Below are 21,388 nucleotides of genomic sequence, written 5' to 3'. Positions count from 1 at the left end.
ACAGCTACACTTTTAAGTTGACCCACACTCTCTTCTAATGTCTTGTAGCCTGCTAGGCCTTGGTGTGGTTCAGTACTGTAATTTACTCACCACTGTGTTGGGTTTAAAGTCCATTACATGTCATGTAAAAAGCTGAAATGACACTTTTGCATTTAAGGACATCTCTACAGCGTTATCACTGGAGATGGCATCTGTGTAAATCACCCTGCACGCGTAAAACAATAAAAATCACACAAAGGCCTCATCATTCTATCAGTCTAATTTTACTTTTTTAGGTTGCCCTATTTGAAGCTAAAGGCATATAAAATGCACACACCAAATATTGATTACATATTATGTGCATCCTTCTCAGGTACAACACCCCAGATTAGTGGAACACCGACTGCCACCCAAGACACCTCCACTTCAGACCAGGAGCAACCCTCCAGTGAGGACAGCACTCCTGCAAGTCAGAATGATCAGGAGCCACCTGGTCCATCTGATCAGTCTGGCCAGACAGCTCCAGTGAATCACACATGACCCACACACCTTCCACCCCAGCTGTAAAAAACCCTCAACAATAAGATACCTCCACTTCCGGTGTCCAAAAGAACATCACACCAATCTTGTGCTTCCTAGTCCTAGCTGCTGTTGAGAACACAACACTACCTCCAGTTCTGACAGGAACCAGTGGCATGGGGCAGACCACTTCAAGGGAACAGGGCAGTAGGGGTAGGGGTCATGAAAGGCCACATGAGGCCACTATGGTCTTCGTCAGTCAGATCATCATTGAACAAATCTTGGGAGCAGTACAACAGTCCCAAGACATGATGGGCCAGTTAGTAACTGAGCTCAGGGAAATCAAGGAGGTGCAGAGGGTGCTCACATTGGAAATAAATATTCATAATGAAAACATGAACTCCCTGACTGGAGTGCTTTATGACATACACCACCACATAAGGTGACATTTTCCTATTCTATCTGCCCCTGTCTGTTTACCATCTACATCTAGCACTATTACACCACTAACATCTTCAGACAGGGAGGCCTTGCGTTATGAGTAACCTGCTTCTCCCACCCCAATTCCAGAACCTGTTACCTCCACTCCTCCCCGGTGGGGACTATCATCCGGACCTCCTGGAGAGAACACCAAGGTCGCCACCACCACCTCCAAGAGAAGCAAATCCTATTTTCTTCCAGGGTGTGTTCAGCATTCACTTTGTGGACTATTACAGAGGCACATTTATCTTTTCTGAGGACAATTGTATTTTGAACATTGGCCCTCAAACTCTTTTTGGCTCTACTACTATACTTTCATCCACCATGATAGACTTATTTGTTTTTTTCCACATTTTATGATTGACATTTCTGTTCTTTTATGTCGTTCTAATATAAACTATGGACACAGACTACAAGATTATTGTTATCATTTTGTGGCTTTTCATTTGTCATGTCTGTCTTCTACCATCGTGTAGTCATTTCTTTTTAACATTTATTTACTGAAAAATAAATTAAATGACAAAGAGGTAGAGTGTTCTTCATTTTATTCAAAGAAAACAAACACAAATCATTATGTATTTGGAGTATACATATGTTGGCAACAAGTCCTATGAAATCTGGGATTCAATATCAAGGCCAAACACCTGTAGTCTGTGTCATTAAAGGTTATATGGACCACATCCTTGACACCTTGGAGGAAAGGGAACATTTGATGGGACTGAATTAAATAGACAAACTATCACTTCAGTTGGAGCAATACATTCTGCCCTCACAATAGGAATCCCAGATCAATTGCACCAATAGTCTACATCATGGCAACAACAACATTTGAGGCCACATGACCCGTACAAGACACGGTGGCAGTATCTGGTGCCACAACACATTTACCATTAATTGGTGTGCTAACAAAATGTTCTATTTACTATGATGAGACACATAAACAGGTACCTTCACTGTCCACAAGTTGATTATTTAGCCAATGTGAAAGAACAACAGTGTGCTAGGGCTTGACATACACATGTGGTTTGAGCGAGTTAAGTGGCACCTATTGCCTTGATGGCACCATCACACAGAAAACAGGTCTGATACAATCTTTTGAACTTCCATACTATCAGATTGTGAGTTGTCGCTGTACAAGCTTTGTCCATCACAAGTGGAATCAAAACATGTTCACTTTGAACTTTCAAACAGCAACATAGCACTGCAAATGTCACACTATTGAAATGTCCAAAAGGAGATGACATGGTGAAGGACCCTGAAACAGAATAAGAAGGGATAATTAATGATTTCACATAATAAATCTGACTCAAACGACAGGTTATGAGGGCACACATACTTAGAACAAGACAAAGTCATGTCTGTCAATGACCACAACATCCTCATATGATGGCTCATCATAGTCTTCCTCCTCTGTGATAATAGGGATGACCAGTCGCAGGGTGATGCTATGGAACATGCAGCAGGTAAGTAGAGGAAGGCTTCACTGGTACCTTAACCTGGTCTTAACTGATACCCAAGCCTGCTCCAGTGGTCTCCGTGTTCCTCCATTGGCCTCACTGAAGTGGACTTCCCCTGGCATTCTTGGATATCTCAGTGGTGCAATGATCATGGTCGGTTAGGATACACTGAGGGCCATATTTATACTTTTCGACGCACAACTGCGCCAACGCAGTTGTGCGTCAAAAAGTCTAACGCCGGCTAACGCCATTCTGAAGCGCCATGCGGGCGCCGTATTTATTCAATGACGTTAGCCGGCGTTAGCCGGCGGCGCTGCCTGGTGTGCGTAAAAAAAAATGACGTACACCAGGCAGTGCCGGCGTAGGGGAATATGGAGCTTGGGCGCCAAAAAATGGGGCAAGTCAGGCTGAGGCAAAATTATCGCCTCAACCCGATTTGCGCCATTTATTTTGACTCCCAACCCCCATTGAAATGACTCCTGTCTTAGCAAAGACAGGAGTCATGCCCCCTTGCCCAATGGCCATGCCCAGGGGACTTCTGTCCCCTGGGCATGGTCCTTGGGCATAGTGGCATGTAGGGGGGCACAAATCAGGCCCCCCTATGCCACAACAAAAAATAATAATTAATACTTACCTGAACTTACCTTATGTTCCCTGGGATGGGTCCCTCCATCCTTAGGCGTCCTCCTGGGGTGGGCAAGGGTGACAGGGGGGGTCCCTGGGGGCATGTAAGGGCACCTCTGGGCTCCTTCCGAGCCCACAGGTCCCTTAACGCCTGCCCTGACCAGGCGCTAAAAAACGACGCAAAAGCGGCTGGACGTCATTTTTTTGGGACCCGCCCACTCCTGGGCGACATTTTTGCCCGGGAGTGTAAATACGGCGCACATGCCTCGGAGTCACTTTTTTAGACGGGAACGCCTACCTTGCATATCATTAACGCAAAGTAGGTGTCCACGCTAAAAAATGACGCAAACTCCATGGACTTTGGCGCTAGACGCGTCTAACGCCAAAGTATAAATATGGAGTTAGTTTTGCGTCGGAATTGCGTAAAAAAAAACTACGCAATTCCGGCGCAAACAGTATAAATATGCCCCAGAGTCTCTTGCAAGGAAGCAACAGATTTCTTACATATCAAGTCATTGTCCCTTCCTAAATTAGGATTCAGGCAAGAGATCATCAAGTCATATTGTACTTACCAATAAGCCAGGCCCTCTCTGGTCCAAATTGTGACATCTGCATGGGTATGAAGCTGTTCCGTAGTACAAATTAATCATGTGTTGACTCAGGGAAGCTGGCAAACACACTTGATATGTATAAATCTGTTAAGCAGTCAACTTGCACATTAATGGAATGGAAGTTCTTCTGATTGTGGTAGACCTGTTCACTTGCCTGTGTTGGTACCAAGGCAATATGTGTGCCATCTATTGCGCCTACCACATGCGTTAGTCAACCAAGAGCATAAAATTCTCCCTTCGCAGTAGCCAAATCCTGTTGATGTGGAAACTGGAAGTAGCTGTTGATGTGTCTCATCAAGGAAGAAAGGACTCTTGTAGCACACCACTGAAAGTTGGTTGGGACATGGCCCCCGATACTACAACAGTGCATTGAAAAGTGCCACTGACCACAAAACGCAGTACTGCCATGAGTTTCATTCTATGTGTTATGGCTGTTGGATTCATATTGTAAGGCAGGAGATCAGGCTCCAACAGCTGACAAAAATCCAGGATAGTTTGCCCATTTAGCCAAAATTCCTTGATGATGTCCCTTTCCTCCATGGTGGCAAGTTCTGGAAAGGGCCGGAACACCTGAGGCAGTCGCCTCTTACCTCTGACTGGGTTCTGACGTCTGTGAGTTTGGAAAAGAAAATATCAGCTGAAATGGTCACACCATACTTTTAACGTCAACACACATCTGAATTCTTGGTAACAGTAGGAATATCATTGGGTAATACATGTACACAAAAAAAGTTTTGATCTTCCAAAAAAAGTTATTATTTTTCTTTTATTATCATCATGTGCAAATAATACATCTGAAATGTATTATTTGCACACATTATTTCCAAAACATTCGTAAAAATACCGTCAACGGGGTGTTAGTTCCCTCATGGCACTATCGGTGTCAAACACAGTCATGGTTCACATTCTATTGTGTCATATCTTTCCAAGAACATTGCTGATCTTATCTGACATTTAGAAATACACTAGCCTCTATTTTGAGTGCTGGTGACTCGCTAACAATTGAAAAATGCATAGCTTCACACCCTAAAATGGCAGATAGCTGACCCCGACAAATTGTCTACCCAACGGCTGTCGGCAGAAGTTGACCACATAGTAAATGGTACCCTCCACAACAGTCACTGCCTTAGGCTTGCATGTGTAATGGCTAGGCACAAAAGCCAATGGCTGTCTCTGTCTCTGTTACGGATTGCATCCACTGTATACTTGTACGTGGCTTACTGAAAAAAAACTCTATTGCCTCCCCACACTGCAGCCAACAAGACCTCCTTGATTTTATTTACTGCTGTTATTGACCTCTGGGATCCAGGATATCAGGCAAAGCAGGTGGCAGGGCCCCTGTCTTCAGCACAGAGGAGCTGGAGTTTTTTGCCAGGGAGGTCCTGTCCCTGTACAGTCTACTCTAAGGGACCCAAAGGAACAGGTACAAGGCTGATTGGAAAATGTCTGACTTAGTAACCTCTTCCTTTTTGATTTACAGGCTCTATTGTTCCATTTTGTTAATGGGAAAGTGTTGTGAATGCAGCTGACAGAATGCTTTAGCTGGGTCAGATTTTTTCTTGCCACTGGTTGACATGTCTGTGCATGTGAGTGTTAATTCACCTGAAATGAGAAGCTGTAATATGTGTCCATGTAACTCACAATTTGTATTTCATCACATGAACTGCAGGCCACCAGTGGCCAGTAGATAGTGTACCAGTACTATGAGTGACAAAATACAACCACTGTTAAAATGATAGCGATGTGTAAAAAAAGGATTTTGAGAGTCTTCAGTGGTCTGATGCTGTCCTGTCAATCCAGATTCCAGCCCATTTAGTGTAACAGGCTGCTCTGTATGTGTTCAATATGTCATGAAACAAAATATTGGTGAAGTTATTCCCTGTGCTGAAAGTTCAGATGACAGTAGCTCATAATCATCCAACTCAGTATGTTCCATTCCAATACATACTTGTTCATACTTCCTCCAAATCCCTGCTCTCACTGAAACATAGGTGCCTTCTATACTGCCCTCAGTCTGTGTCTGCGATGCAGATCATGAGGTCTGACTCTTGGGAGGATAGGCATGCAGCCAATGTAGCTGTGCATGGGGTTATATGCATGGATTGCACAGGTTGTATAGCCTTTAGTAGCTCACACAGATTGTGAGTAATCAGGGGTGGGTCTCACAACAGGGCAAGTTCATAGCCATGGCCTAAATTATGTTGTAGGCTTGATGTGGTAACATGAGGAGCTAGAAAGTGTTGGGGGTGCACATAACATTCCTGTAACTCAGAATTTTGAAGCTACCTCTAAATGTCTTGGGAAAAAGTGAGCTACTGTTTGGTGAATGCATGTGTGCAATGCCAATTACTTATGTCACAGTACTACTGCTAAACAACATCACTCTAAATTTCTCTTCTTGTTATTTTCTGTCATCCATACAGGTCAACACCCATCAGAAGTGTGAGATATGGAAGGCCATTGCAAAGAAGGAGCGGACCCCAGGGGGTTCACAAGCGGAGCAGCCTACAAGGTCAGAAGAGATGGGAAGACCTGCGTTGGGTGACTCGTTAGTATGCTGAAGGCTAAGTCGCGTAGTACTCCTAGCCATCCAGGTGAATGTGCCGCACCCTAAAGTCCCTAATGGTCCACATCCTAGCAGTGGCTTCCCCAGAGCATGATGGGCAGTTGAGCACCCAACAGCAGCATCAAGGTGGTAAGTCATGATCTGTAGATTTTGTTGTTGACTAACTTTTTTTCAGTTCCAGCAATGTTGAATTCCATCAACATTAAGGTTGTCCACAAGGATCTCTGGAGGTGTAAGTTAGTCATACAGGGGGTTATTCCAACTTTGGAGGAAGTGGTAATCCGTCCCAAAAGTGACGGTAAAGTGACGGATATACCACCAGCCGTATTACGAGTCCATTATATCCTATGGAACTCGTAATACGGCTGGTGGTAAATCCGTCACATTTGGGACAGATTACCACCTCCTCCAAAGTTGGAATAACCCCCACAGTGTCTGATGTTGTGTGTGGTGTATTTGTTTGTGCAGATGTTTGCCAATATATTCCTCATCACAAGACAAGTGCTATTGTGAGCACACACATGGCTGCATGCAAACAAATGGGTTACCTGCATTTTCTCAATGTCATGAGTGAAAGGTGCACCAAACATTCCCATGTCTTGATGGGGTCAGGTGGAATGCTTCATCACAAGTGTGAGTAGGTAATGGAGGTCCTATTACTGATAACTATGGCAGACTGTGCAATTGTGATGCAGTCAATATATCAGAAAAAGAATGTGCATCTGCAGCAAGTGGATTGAAATTCTGTGTACAGTAGCATCATTCATAGTCTATAACAAGTTTGTAACCATTTTGGCCCTCATTACAACTGAGGCATTAAATGCCGCCTACCGCCGTGCTGACGGCCGCCAACATACCGTGCCCGCGGCGGTATTCCACCACGGGTATTATGACCCACAATACAGACACCCACACAAGTCCGCCACACCAAAGGTCAGTGGTAAACTGGTGATAGCAAAACCCATACCGTTACGCCACCAGGAACACGCCCACAGTATCACGACCCACAAATCATCGTGGTGGTCTTTCAACCTCAGTAAACCATTGGCGGTAAACACCGCTGCGCTCAAAATACACACACACTTTCAAAACTACACCATATTTGACAATTCAAACTACACACACCTGACACACATACACACACCACACCCACACACACAGACCACTATAAAACACACACCTACATTACCCACAACCCCTTACAGTGAAAAAAAAGGATAGCAAGCAGAGAGAGACAAGCCAGGAGCACCCACTCAATCAGAGGCACAGAACACCATCACCCATACACCATCCACGCACATCACAGCATACACCCCAACACATCACCCACACATCACCCCACACATCCTCACACATATCACTCACACCACATCCATGGCACCCCAAAGACACTCCAGGTTTTCAGAGGAGGAGCTAAGGGTCATGGTGGAGGAAATCATCTGAGTAGAGCCACAGCTATTCGGATCACAGGTGCAGCAGATGGCCATTGCAAGGAAGAAGGAGCTATGGTAGAGAATCGTGGACAGGGTCCACGCCGTGGGACAGCACCCAAGAACCAGGGACGATATTAGGAAGAGGTGGAACGACCTACAGGGGAAGGTGCGTTCTGTGGTTGCAAGACACCAGGTAGCAGTACAGAGGACTGGTGGTGGACCACCACCTCCTACCTCACAACTTACAACATGGGAGGAGCCAGTCTTGGCGATCATGCTTCTAGAGGGCCTCGCAGGAGTAGCAGGTGGACTGCACTCTGGTAAGTCAAATCTTAACAACTTTATTCTCCCCACTCTACCTGCATGCCATAACAAACAACTACCCCTACCCTCACCCACATCACTCCACCACCTCACATGTACCCCACCATCACAACCCACCCATCCCAATACCAAGCCCTGCATGCTACAGCAATGCATGGACACCAATCACAGACCTGCATGGACACCCATCACCACAGCATGCACAGTAGAGAGACTCACCCAGCCCACTATATGACCACTCACACAAGGCCAGGCTGACAGGGCAATCACAATCATACACGGAAACACACCCATGTACAAGATGGCACACGCCAGTGGTTCCCAAACTGGGAGCCGGGACTCCCTGGTTTGCCTTCAAAACTAGCCAGGGGCGCCGCACACAGTTTGGGAACCACTGGCTGTAGTTTTATTGTGTCTGAACTGGAAATAGCTAAGTGGTTCCCAAACTGTGTGAGGCGCCCCTGGCTAGTTTTGATAGCGCTCCAGGGAGCCGCGCCTCCCAGTTTGGAACCACTGGCACACGCAGATACATTAACAATGCATTTGCATCCCCACAGGACCCATACTCCACGTCACCGGAGAGGAGGTGCCAGCTACATCCAGTCCCCTCCGAAGAGATCCACAGTGACGACAGCAGCTCTGCACGCCTGTATCAGGATGACAAACCTGGCCCATCCAGGACCTCTGGACAGTCGGTTCCCCTGCCACAGTCCCATACCACCACAGAGCCTCCCCCCTCAGGAAACACCAACACAATACCCACCCATGCCACTGTCCCCAGGACACGTCAATCAGCAGTGTGTCCACCACTACATGGACCCCAAGTAACCCCACAAACCCAGGACGAACAGGGTCCTGGGGTCAGTGGCAGTGGGCACACGGTTCAGGGGGCAGAGGCACAGGACAACAGGGAAGCTGGGAGGACTGCTGTGTGACAGTGGGAGGACAGGCCCAGGGAACCCACCCTCCACGAGGAACTCTCCAAAATCCTGGGAGCATACCACCATTCCCAGGAGACGGTGGGCCAGATACTGGCCAAGTTGCAGGAGACCGAGCGGCTGCAGGAGGAACAGTACCTGGGGATCAGGGATGACCTAACAAAAATCTGCACCATCCTGGTCACCATTGCAGGGGTGCTGGCTGACATGGGCAAGACCAAGAGGGAGGCAGTGGCACAACAACGGGTGCCTGACACTAGCCAAACCGAGGAACAGCGTTCCACCACTACCGGTGCTAGTGGACAGGAGGCCCCGCCACAGGACTAACAGGCCACCAGCACCCCACCCCCTGCAGAAGGAGAACCACCCGCAAACGGTCACTGCGATCCGGGCAGAAGCCAGAGAACATTGCCAAGGCCCCAGCCAGGAAATAAGACTCTCCTGATTGTCACGCTTCTTTTCCACAATATCATCCTGTCCACCTTGAACTGCCATTACTCCCCCTCCTATGCCCCATTGGACAATGAACTTGTGATACCAAGAGAGTGGATGTAGGAAGGTAGCCTCTTTCTAGCATTGTTACCCCCACTTTTGGCCTGTTTGTGAGTATATGTCAGGGTGTTTTTACTGTCTCACTGGGATCCTGCTAGCCATGACTCCAGTGCTCATAGTGGAAACCCTATTTGTCAGTGTGTTTTGCCTGTCTCCCTGGGATCCTGCTAGCCAAGACCCCAGTTCTCATAGTTTGTGGCCTGTATGTGTATACCTGTGTAGTGCCTAACTGTGTCACTGAGGCTCTGCTAATCAGAACCTCAGTGATTATGCTCTCTCTGCCTTTAAAATTAGCACTATAGGCTAGTGACAATTTTCACCAATACTAATTGGCACACTGGATCACCCTTATAATTCCCTAGTATATGGTACCTAGGTACCCAGGGTATTGGGGTTCCAGGAGATCCCTTTTGGCTGCAGCATTTCTTTTGCCACCCATAGGGACCTCAGACACATCTTACACAGGACTGCCGCTGCAGCCTGAGTAAAATAACGCACACGTTATTTCACAGCCATTTTACACTGCACATAAGTAACTTATAAGTCACCTATATGTCTAACCTTCACTTAGTGAATGTTAGGTGCCAAGTTACTAAGTGTGAGGGCACCCTTGCACTAGCAAAGGTGCCCCCACATGGTTCAGGGCAATTTCCCCAGACGTTGTGAGTGTGGGGACACCATTACATGCGTGCACTACATATAGGTCAATATCTGTATGTAGCTTCACAATGGTAACTCCGAATATGGCCATGTAACATGTCTAAGATCATGGAATTATCCCTCCATGCCAAATCTGGTAATGGGGTGCCAATCCCATGCATCCCCGGCCAAACCAGCTCTCTGGGGTTTTCTCTGCAGCTACCGCTGCTGCTACCCCACAGTCAGGGTTCTGCCCTCCTGGGGTCTGGGCAGCCCAGTCCCAGGAAGGCAGAGCAAAGGATTTCCTCTGAGAGAGGGTGTTACACCCTCTCCCTTTGGAAATAGGTGTTAAAGGCTGGGGAGGGGTAGCCTCTGGAAATGCTCTGAAGGGCACAGATGGTGCCCTCCTTGCATAAGCCAGTCTACACCGGTTTAGGGAACCCCCAGTCCCTGCTCTGGCGTGAAACTGGACAAAGTAAAGGGAAATAACTACTCCCCTGTCCATCACCAACCCAGGGGTGGTGCCCAGAGCTCCTCCAGTGTTTCCCAGACCTCTGCCATCTTGAATACAGAGGTGTGAGGGCACTCTGGATGCCTCTGAGTGGCCAGTGCCATCAGGTGACGTCAGAGACCCCTCCTGAAAGGTGCTTACCTCACTAGGTGGCCAATCCTCCTCTGAGGGCTTTTTATGGTCTCTTCTATGGGCTTTTCCTCAGATAACGACTTGCAAGAATTCACCAGAGTTCCTCTGCACCTCTCTCTTCGACTTCTGCCAAGGATCGAATGCTGACTGCTCCAGGACACCTGCAAAACTGCAACAAAGTAGCAAGAAGACTACCAGCGACATTGTAGCGCCTAATCCTGCCGGCTTTCTCAACTGCTTCCTGGTGGTGCATGCTTTGGGGTCTGCCTGCCTTCATCCTGCCCTGGAAGCCACAACGAAATCTCCTGTGGGTCGACAGAATCTTCCCTCTGTTCCAGCAGGCACCAAACTTCAACGTCACTGGTACTCTGGGTCCCCTCTCATCCTGACAAGCGTGGCCCCTGGAACACAGGTGGTGGACCCAAGTGACCCAGTCTGTCCAGTGGTCCAACTGTCAAATTTGCCTCCCCTCTCCATACAGTAATCCTGTGTACCACGGGAACTGCAGCTGCTAGGGCTTCTGTGCACTTTTTCAGGGAATCCTTCATGCACAGCCTAGCCCCCGTACTCAGCACTTCGTCCTGCATTGCTCAACACCCTGAGTTGACCTCTGGCTTCGTGGGACCCTCTTTTGTAGTGTTGAGAGGACTGCTGTGCTGGGTCTTCTCGAACTCTTGTTCAAGTACTTCTGTGGGTGCTGTCTTCTTGTGCAAGGGCTCTCTGTATTGCTGAGGGCCCCCCGTCTCCTCTCCCAAGTGGCGACATCCTGTTCCTTTTGGGCCTGGGCAGCACCCTTTTTCTTTAACCACGACCTTTGCAGCTATTTTTATTTTATTTATTTATTTAATGCGTTTTTATATAGCGCGGACTTTACCCGAAGGAGTCAGAGCGCTTCACAATAGGCAAAGTAAAGATACAAGAGGAGAAGAATTACAAGTGAGCCTGTTACAAAAACAAACGTTACATAACATGAGGCAATAGTGATAATTGTGCAAGTATCAAGAGCAAAAAAAATACACAAGGTAGCAAACGATACGTTACGAAAGGAAAAAGTGACGTGTGCAGGTTACAAGAGCAAATAAAGTACGAGTAGAGGTAAAAAAACTGCAATAAATGGTAGACACTCAAAACACTAAAACAATAGTTACGTTACATGAGGCAGTGGTGGCCGTTGTGCATGTATCAAAAGCAAACAAGATATAAGAGGTAGCAAGTGATACGTTGTAAAGGGAAAGGTGCTGTGTGCATTTTACAAACGAGTACATAATACAGGTAGAGGTATAGTACTGCATTAAATGGCAGATACTCAAAACACAAAAACACTCTGGGAAGGCACTTCTATAGGCATGGAGAACAGAATTTCCTATAAAAGAAGGACTTTCTTCAGAAAACAGAGGGCTTGAATTAAATTTGGAAGTGTCTTTGAAGGAGGAGAGCTTTGAGGTCAGTTTTGAAGGCCTGGGAAGAGGTGGTGGTCCGAAGCTGAGGTGGAAGTGAGTTCCAGATTCTCACCGCGTTGCCTGAAAAGGATTGGGCCATCGATCTTTCTTTCTTGAAAATGGGAGGTTCAAGCAATAACTTTTCTGCATTACGTGATGGTCTGGAGCCCCCAGAGAGTTTCAGTTTATTCACCAGGTAGCGAGGGGAGGAGGAGTGCAAGACTTTGTGGGTGATACATGCAGTTTTGTAGATAGATCTTGCCTCTATGGGAAGCCAACGGAGGGTGGATAAAATGGGTGTGATGTGGTCGCTTCTTTTGGCCCCATATATGAAACGAGCTGCTGAATGGAGAATAGACTTCAGGGGGGAAAGGTGGGATTTGGGAAGGCCAGTAAGAAGAGAGTTGCAGTAGTCCAATCTGGAGAGAACCAGCGATTGGACCAGGGTTTTAAGGTCGTGTTCCGGGAAGAAGCAACGAATCCCCCAAAGAAGGCGCAGTTGGTGTCGAGCAGACTTTGCAATGGAGTCGATGTGGGAGAGTAGATTGAGTTTTTTGTCGAGTATGACACCAAGGGATTTTGCGCTCTCGACAATGATGGGCTTATTGTTCATTAGATTGATCTGATCCATCCATGATTGCACTGGGGGATGAGAAAGTGAGGAGGAGAGGAGGAGGAATTCTGTTTTGGAGGGATTCAGGATCAGTTGATGAGTTGACATCCAGTTTTGAATGGAGTCGAGAGTAGAGCTAAGGAAGGAGAGATCGTGAGTGGAAGCCACCTTAAGGTAGATCTGAGTGTCATCCGCATATAGATGATAGTGGATCCCGGATTTACTCAGGAGATTTCCCAACGGTTCTAAATAGAGATTGAACAATGTGGGTGCAAGTATGGAGCCTTGAGGAACACCTTGACTGACCGCTAGAGGAGCTGAAAGACTGTTCGCTATTTTGATCATTTGGGATCTATCAGAGAGGAAGGAGGCAAACCATTTGAGCACAGTGCCATCCATGCCCATTCTCTGTTGAAGAGTGTTAAGGATAGTGTTGTGATTGACAGTGTCAAAGGCTGCAGAAAGGTCAATAAGAATTAGAAGACAAGACTCCCCTGAATCGAGAATCCGCAGCGCGTCATCAATCACTAGCAGCAGGGCTGTTTCAGTGCTGCAGTTTTGAATGAAGCCGGACTGGAAATTGTCAAGAAGATCATTTTCCTTGATATGGTGAGAGAGTTGTTTTGCTACACATTTTTCTGTGATTTTCGCAAGAAAGGGTAGGTTAGTGATGGGATGGTAGTTGTTGAGATCGTTCGCATCAGCGGTGGGTTTTTTAAGCAGAGGGGTGACCTGCCCAGTTTTGAAGGAAACAGGAAGGGAGCCTTGACTGAGGGAGAGGTTGACCAGAGTGGTCCAATAGGAAAGAGAATTAGTATAGAAGTCAATGGCAATGGCACTAGGGATGGGGTCAAGAGAATGGTTAGAGGGCTTTGTATCGAGGATGCATTTAAGGAGAGCCTCGTCAGAGATGGGGTCAAAGTTTTGCCAAATGGTTAAGGATTTGCGCTCCTCTGTAGGGATAGGATGAATGACCTGATCTACAAGTGATTTTACCTTTTCGTCAAAGAATACAGCGAATTCCGCTGCTTTCTTTGTTGAATCTTCCAATTTGGAGGTTGGGGGAGAGCTGTTTGGGTTCTTGATGAGGTCGAATAGTTTTTTGGGTCTATTTTTGGCTGAGTCAAGGAGGGATTTGTAGTGCGATGCTTTTCCGAGGAAGATGAGCTTGTGGTACTTGGATCTTGCTGAACGAAGCGTGGCCAAATTTTCAGTGGAGGGCGCTTGTCTCCATTGTTTCTCAAGGGCTCTTAGGAACTTCCTTTCTTCATAGAGGGATTTGTTGAACCAAGGTGCTGAGGGAGTGGGCCTTTTCTTTTTGCTTTGGAGAGGAGCGACATTATTGATTTCGACTGCAAGGACTGTGAGGCATTGGGAGGTGAGTTCGTTAACATCTAGGTCCGGGTCTAGCCTTGGAAGTGATAGCAAAGCAGAATCACAGAGGGTACTGAGGTCAATATTTTTAGTGTCACGGAACCAGGAAGTAGCCCTCTTAGGCTGGCCAAGAGTTATAGAGTGTGATAGGTGAAGAGAGAATGGGATGAGGAGGTGGTCCGACCAGTCTACATGAATAGGGGTAGCGATAGTCAGCAAGCCTGCTTTAGAAATAACAAGGTCCAGGATTGAGCCTTTAGAGTGTGTTGTTTCTGTGCAGTGTTGGATAAGATCGTTTGCAGAGAGGAAGGTGGCCAGCAAATTCGCATAGGTGTCTTGAGGCGAGCCCCAGTGGACATTGAAGTCACCCACGAAGATCTGATTGTCACTTTGTGTGTATTGGTCGCTGATGCAGTCCGTGAGTTCCTCCATAAGGGCTGCTACCAGGCCGGTGGTAAATAGCATGGAATCTGAGAGGTGAGCGGTGGTGCAATTGAAGCTCAAGAGATAGGCATTCAAAAGTGTGGAAGGAGCTGTTAGGAAGAGCCTTAAGTTGAAGGGAGTTTCTAAAGATGACTGCAACACCTCCCCCAACTTTGTCAATTCTGTCATTTCTAAGTATAGAATAGCCTGTGGGTACAAGGAGATCAAACATAGAGTGAGAGGTATTGTTGAACCAGGTCTCTGTGAGGAAGAGCATGTCAATATTGTGCAAGTTGATGGTATCGGAGATTTCAAGTTTGTGTTTTATTGCAGATCTGCAGTTGTGGAGCAAACAGCGCAGCTCTGACGCAACTGTTTTGGTGACGGGGGCACTTGGGCTATGAGGGGTGATAGGGATATTGTACTTATATGAGGGCGCTCAGGAGGGTTTAGGTGGGCGAGTGGTTCTGACAGGAGATGGTCGGAATAGTGTAGATAACAGGGTTACTGGGAAGTGGAAGTGAAGGAAGGGTGGCGTTCGAGTGCTTGTGTGGATTTGCAGACGACAGGCTATGCTTAGCTATAATGGGGTGTGGGGGTGAGGTGCATCTCGTGGAAGGGTGAGTGTTTGCCAAAGGAATTGAGGTGTGTGGAAAAGTCGAGATCTTGGAGCTTAAAACTAAAATGGTAGCTTCAAGTTGGGAGATGGCGGTGATTAGAGAGCCTAGCTTATTTTCCAGAGAGAGTAAGGAAGAGAACGGCATGTTGGGTGGCTCGATGGAAACAGGAGGGGGTGCACTAGGCAGTGTACGGCAGGGAGAGGTGGGGGAACGGGAGGGGAGTAGGGGTATAGGGTTCAGAGGTGGGGAAAGGTTTTGGATGAGAGCAGGAGTTGGTGCGCCAGGGGTGAGAGGAGAGTTGTCGTTGTTGGCGTTGCAAGAAGGATAGGAATTAAGGGCAGAATTAGGGGCCGATAGGAGAGGAGTGGGGCGGTGGGGCGGTAGGAGAGGGGAGGAGTGTGAGGAATCATAGGGATTAGGGAGGTTTGGAAGGAAGGGAGGGGAGGGGGTTGGATAGGTCCTGGTAGCTAAGTGAGGTGGCTGTGAGGGAGCGGGTATCAGGCAGAGTGGTGGGGATTGGGAGAAAGGGAAGTTGAAGAAAGGAAGTGATTCTGCTCGGTCCGAGGGAGGGAAGGGGTTACCAGGGGAGGAAAGGGAGTAGCACAGCATTGCTGGAGGAGAGTGGGGAGGGAGAGAGATGGAATGTATTTGTGGGGAAATCGGGGTACATAGTGAGGGGAGGAGTGGGCGGAAAAGCAGAGAGTAGGAGGGAACAAGGGGAACGTAGGGAACATAGACAAGGGGAGAGGGCTGGAGGAGAGGTGGTCTAAGGAGGGGGGTGGCCGGAAGGGATAGGGGGGAGGAGATGAGAATGGAGTGCCGGGACGGTGCAGAATGGACGAGGAGCGTGTTAGCTAGAGGTAAGGCTAAAGTGAGGAGGGGAGGGGAATACTGTGAGGGGGGAAAAATGGGAGGGGAGAGAAGAGGGGAGAGAAGAGGGTCGACCTGTGCCTCCCCAGGGTGCAGCATATTGGAGAGTGGGGGGTCAAGGGAGGAGAAAGAGAGTAATTGGTGGAGCTAGATGGAGAGTCAAGGGATAGCCCGGTCGCAGGGGAGGGGAGTAGGGAAGGGAAGAGGCGGTCAAAGAGAGAGAGACAGGTGTCTTTGGCTTGGATCATAACAGTACCGTTGTTATAGAGTGAGATAGTGAGGGAGCCGTTAAAACCCGCAGAGGGGGAAATTTTTAGCTGTTTCCCATGAGGGATAGAGGAGGAGGAGGTGACGTTAAAGGAATTGTAAAAGCTGGTAGACCAAGAGGGTATGTCGTGCATGAAAAAAATTAGATCGTTTTTGAGCCCCCATACCGACCATTGTAAAACTGATCGACAAAAAGGGAATCGGGGAAACATTCAATGGTGTTATGCTTGAAACGTTTTGCTGCAGCTTTAGTCAGGTTAGAAGGGTAGATGATTTTGTAGCAATTAATTCCAGACTTAATTCGAGCGGTGGCCATGTTGGGAAATTGTGGAGGAGGAGGGTGGTGGGGATAAGGGAAGGGTGTTACTGGACGGTGGTGGTGAGGAGAAGTATGAGGGCAAGAGGGGGGCACATAATCCAGACGTCGGGTGAAGGAACCTGAGTTATTGTGGAGACAGGAAAGTGAGGCGATTAGGGATAGGTTGTTACTTCAGAACAGGGCTGATTCAACAAGATAGGACTGAAGATGGAGTGGTGTAAGAGGAAAATCACTGTACTTATCATCCTGAGATATAAACCACATAAAGCACAGCATCACAATAGGTATCAAACGCATTGTACACCCAAAATCACAACAGTCAAATATTAGACACTTACCTCCTAAGTATCACCAGCATTATGGGCAAAAAGCACAGGGTGGAACATAATTTCACTAGCATAAACCAAAGTAAGCAAGACAACCTCAAAATCATAAAACACAATTTAGAGGTAGCCAGAACAGGGTCTGAAAATCAAACTACAAGAGATACATTTCCTAGCACCACCAATACACAATGGGGCCTGGCGCCCTACAAACCACCAGGACCCCCTGGTCAACTGGCCAACTCAAAGGGGCTCAAATGCCCTGTGTCCAGAATGTCGGGGCTGCTGCCAATGCAGCGAAAGACCAGCGTGCGTACTTTCGCAAACCTAAACGTTGCAACTGGCACTAAGTGCTGCACAGCTGTGAAGAAATGGTGCAAGGAGTGCATCTCACTCCTAACTCAGACAGAACTACCTTCAAATGCCTTAAGAGTCTAGAGGACTGTACTGCACGGCGTCGGCCCGTTTTGCCCATTTTGCGGTGATGTGCATGTGCCAAATGTAGGTGGTTTCTCTACAGATCGTTGTAGTTTGCTCGAGTGATGGGGCAAGGTGTGGAGTTACTCTCAGAGCCCACAATCCAAAGTTGGGGTCAGAAAGAAACTGGGTGGATCACTTTTACTCTTGCTTTGGTCCCGGTACCCCCCTCTTAGTGCAGAGTCTTGGAAATAGTCCCTGCTGGGATCTGGTTCGATTCATCTCCCCAGGTGATTCCCAGGGCCGGGGGTGTTTCCTTATATTCCCAGAGGCTCTCACCTTAATGCTGCGTTTGTACAATCTTGTCTTCAGATGCCCCCAGTGGTGCTCTGTCAGACCTCCGAGTAGGGGTCTCTAGAGTCAATTTTCCAGGGGCCCCAAGTCAAGGGGCCTCGCCAGTTTTGTTCCTTGTCCCCCGATCAGGTCACCGGTGTTCCGCTTTCCTTCTCTCCGCGGGGTGTCAGGGGCAAGCACGGCTCACCTCAGCGGTGTGGGGCCAGCCGGTTCGGGTCCTCCCTGGGGACTCGTCTATTTTACGGGCTCCGTAGTCCCCGGGTGACGCTCCAGCGCAGGAGGCTGGGGATGCGCCGGGGATCCAGCACCGAGCGCGGTGCAGGCAGCCCTTTCACTTCGCTCTATGCTTGCGACGGGTTCGCATGCAAAATGGCGGCCGCCATCTTGCGACCTTCCATAGAACCGCTTCTCACTGATTCGGGGCCCACAAAAGACATTCTCGGGCACCGGGTCGCATGGTGAAGCGGTCGGAGTGGTCTCCGCGCCTTCCGCTCTCCATCCGTTTCGATTTGGGGCAGATTTAGGTGTTATAATCCCGAGGACGGGGAGAGTAGAGCGGGAGCCTTACAAAGAGGCTGCACACTAACCCTTAGGGACAACACCATACCCAGACACCTACTCATAGTGTGTGGGGACCGTTGGCTCACCTATTAGCCATACCTGGTGCCTCTGGAGTTGGCCCATCACATATGGGATGCTGCTATTACTCAAGATAAAGGCATCATGCACAGACCCAGGATATTTGGCATTCACATGGGAGATGCACTGGTCCGCCAAACACACCATGTGCACATTCATAGAGTGATAGCTTTTTCTATTCCTGTAAACCTGTTAATTTCTCTGGAGGGAGGACAAATGACACATGTGTACCATCAATGGCACCAATGATGTTGGGGATATTCCCCAGGGCATAAAAGTCAGCCTTCACTGTGGCCAAATCCTCCACCTGGGGAAACACGATGTAGCTGTGCATGTGTTTCAGCAGGGCAGACAACAATCTGGTAAACATGTTAGAGAACATTAGCTGAAACATCCCTGATGCCATGGCCACTGTTGTTTGGAAGGAACCACTTGCCAGGAAAGGGAGCACTCACAGGACCTGCACTAGAGGGGGATACCTGTGGGCTGGCGGATAGCTGACATCAGGTCTGGCTCCAATTTGGCACACAGTTCTTGGATTGTGGCATGATCAAGTCTGTAGGTAATGGTAATGTGTCTGTCCTCCATTGTCGCAAGGTCCACCAGGGATCTGTACACCGCAGGATGCCGCCATCTCATATTCTTCCTCAGCGGTTGAAGCCTATGGAAGAGAACAGTGAGCAGAAGGTCATATTCACACATATATTGCACTAATGATGATTTGTTTACTTTACAGAAACAAAATGTGAATCCGACAATCAGTTGCCATGCCAATGTCTGCTGTGACGCATTTAGGTGCCATGGCCTGTGCTCCCCTGAAATGGTGGCTGCCTGACCTGTGAGGAGGGACAAGTGGAAATGAGATAATTCCGCTGGTGTTGTGTGCCGTTGATATAGGCGGTCAATGACCGCCGAGCAAATATGCATTGGTTATCATTGGGCCCTATGGGTTCCAGGAGCCAATGGCGATCTACGCCGGCGGTGACGGTACACACCACTGCGGATGTTACTGCCATTTTCTATCTGTTCACTCAGTTGCTACCTGACCATCAAAAGGAGAGGACCTATACTGCAAGTGCTTCTGTGACCTGTGTCTGGAAGCGACCATGGCTCATGTGTCTGGGGAAAGGGCCCCTGCCTTCACTGCGAAGGAGTTGGAAAAACTGGTGGTTGGGGTCCTACCCCAGTACACGTTACTCTACTGTCCTCCAGACAAACAGGTGAGTACACTGTGAGCATGATGCATGGGCCATGAATGTAGGGATTGATGTGTGTGTAAGCCACATGTAGGGCGGGGGGCCAGAGGCGTCTTGGCCAGAGTGCAGCATGTATGGTGGTCAAGGTATGTGCGTCAGGGGATGGGTGGGATCTGGTGGGCAATGAGTCTGATGGTCCATATGGGTAACTAATTCCCTTTTCTGCTGTCTTGTCCCTGCAGGTCAGCGCCCACCAGAAAAAGGGTATTTAGCGTGCCATCGCCAAGGAGGTGCGGGCCTTGGGGATCTTTGACAGGGAGAGCACCAACTGATGCAAGAGGAGGGAGGACCTGTGCCACTGGGCAAAGAAAATGGCAGAGGCCCAGCTGGGGCTGGCCTCCCAATGAGGAAGGGGTGCCCGTTGCACCATGACCCACCTGATGTTCCACATCCTGGCGGTGGCCTATCCGGAGGTGGATGGGCTCTTGAAGGCATCACAGCAGCCACAAGGAGGTGAGTACTGAATCTGAAACCTGACTTTGCGCGCACTAGGAGGTACCTAGGTGGGGGATGTGGGCTGTGGGTGCCCCTATGCCAGGGCGAAGATGGCAGGGTAGGTCCCCTGTTGGGCAGGCTCAGGAGCACTCCTTCCCCAATAGTGTTCTTGGGCATATACTACTGGGCAGGGTCCTGTGGGTTTCTGGTGTGCAGATGATGGCGTTAGGCATTCTACCCCATGGGCTGGTGACTGTCTTAGTAAATGGTTGGGCATGGCCTAGTGCACAGGGCTGCTCCCTGTGTGTTATGTTTTCCAACGGTAGTAGTGTTGCTTACATTGACCAAGTGTATCCTCTGTCTCTTCCCCCCCTTTTGTTTTGTCACCTTGTCCTTGTGTGCATTAGCATCATCTGGTGGAGGAGCAGAGGCACCGGCGACGGAGGGAGCTGCATCCCACATGGGCCTGGAGGCCGACTCCACCGACGGTGAGGGCACCAGTGGGACGGAGGGCAAGGGGAGCACCACAACAGTGACAGGAGGGGACACCACAGATAGCGACTCCTATTCCGATGGAAGCTCCCTGGAGGTGGCAGACACCTCTGTGCCCACCCCAACAAACAGATACAGCCGCCACCCCCCCACCAGCACCACCCTCCCTGCAGCCCCTCAGCGTGTTTCCTGTGCCTGCTCACCCAGGAGGATGGGCATCTATTTCGCCCAAGGCACCTCAGGCCGTGCCCCAGTCAGCCCTGCTGCCCTCAGTGAGGAGGCTATTGACCTCCTGAGATGTCGAGAGGCATTTGCAACAAACAAATGCCTACCTGGAGGGCATTCACTTTGGCGTGGTGGCCCAACAGAGAGCATTGCAGGCTGTGGCCTCTGCACTGATGGCAGCCCTTGTCCCTGTGTCCAGCCTCCCCCCTCCAACTTCCTCTACCCAAACTCAATCCCCTCAATCCCCACCTATCTGACGTACACCTCCAGACCAGCATTCACCCAAATCACCACACAAAAGTGGCTCAGGCAAACATAAGCACCTCACTTCATCTCACAAGCACTCACACAAGCACCATACCCATGCAGACACACCAACATTCACTGCCTCCACTGTGTCAACCCTCTTCTCTTCGTCTATTTCCCTCCCAGTAGTGTCTCCACTCACCCCTGCATGCACTACATCTTCATCCACTACCTCCATCACCAGCACGCCCATAACAACACACCCCTCACGAGCAGTCACCACCCCCACAACCATGCACACGTCCCCTGTG

This window comes from Pleurodeles waltl, chromosome 5 (genome assembly GCF_031143425.1).
Source record: "Pleurodeles waltl isolate 20211129_DDA chromosome 5, aPleWal1.hap1.20221129, whole genome shotgun sequence".
Lineage (NCBI taxonomy): Eukaryota > Metazoa > Chordata > Amphibia > Caudata > Salamandridae > Pleurodeles > Pleurodeles waltl.
Note: the sequence above shows the minus strand (reverse complement) of the source record.